We start from the raw sequence: 1,005 nt of genomic DNA, 5'->3' as shown, positions 1-1,005 counted from the left end.
TGTGAAGAAAAGGGAACCCTCCTACACTGTTGGTGGGAATGTAAACTGGTACAGCCACTGTGGAGAACAGTACAGAGGTTCCTTAGAAAACGAAGTATAGAACTACCATGTGATCCAGCAATCCCATTCCTAAGCATGTATCCGGAGAAAACCATAATTTGAAAAGATGCATGCACCCCAGTGTTCACTGCAGCACTATTTACAATAGCCAAGACATGGAAGCAACCTAAATGCCCATTGACAGAGGAGTGGATAAAGAAGATGTGGTACAGGAGTTCCTGGTGGTCCAGTGGTTAGGGCTCAGCACTTTCACTGCCATGGCCCTGGTTCAATCCCTGGTTGGGGAACTCCCACAATCCAAGCCACATGGGCAAAAAAACCCCAAAACCAAAAAAACAACGATTTGGGAATTCCCTGGTGGTCCAGTGGTTAAGACTCTGTGCTCTCACTGCAGAGGGCCCAGGTTCAATCCCTGGTTGGGGAACTAAGATCCCGCCAGATGCGAGGTACAAATAAATTAAATAAAGAAAATGTGGTACATATACACAATGGAATATTACTCAACCATAAAAAAGAATGGAATAATGTCATCTGCAGCAACATGGATGGACCTAGAGATTATCATACTAAGTGAAGTAAGTCAGATAGAGAAAGACAAATATTATATGATATCGCTTATATGCGGAATCTAAGAAAATGGTACAAATGAACTTATCTGCAAAACAGAAACAGAGTCACAAACAGAAAACAAACTTATGGTTACTGGGGGGAAGGGGAGGGAGGGATAAACTGGGAGATAGGGATTAACATATACACACTACTATACATAAAATAGATAAAAACAAGGACTTACTGTATAGCACAGGGAACTCTATTCAATATTCTGTAATGGCCTGTATGCGAAAAGAATCTAAAAAAGAATGGACATATGTGTAACTGATTCACTTTGCTGTACACCTGAAACTAACACAACATTGTAAATCAAATATATCCAATAAAAATTGT

At 40.4% G+C, this 1,005-nt stretch overlaps 1 non-coding gene across 1 annotated transcript; it reads left to right on the top strand.

Annotated features, from left to right (window-relative positions):
- The first annotated feature begins 411 nt into the window (after nucleotides 1-411).
- Nucleotides 412-484, top strand: TRNAE-CUC (transfer RNA glutamic acid (anticodon CUC)). The gene has a single exon. It is a non-coding gene; the product is annotated as a tRNA-Glu (tRNA).
- Nucleotides 485-1,005: the final 521 nt, after the last annotated feature.

This window comes from Balaenoptera ricei, chromosome 9, assembly GCF_028023285.1.
Source record: "Balaenoptera ricei isolate mBalRic1 chromosome 9, mBalRic1.hap2, whole genome shotgun sequence".
Taxonomy (NCBI): domain Eukaryota; kingdom Metazoa; phylum Chordata; class Mammalia; order Artiodactyla; family Balaenopteridae; genus Balaenoptera; species Balaenoptera ricei.
This window is presented reverse-complemented; position numbering and strand designations above follow the sequence as displayed.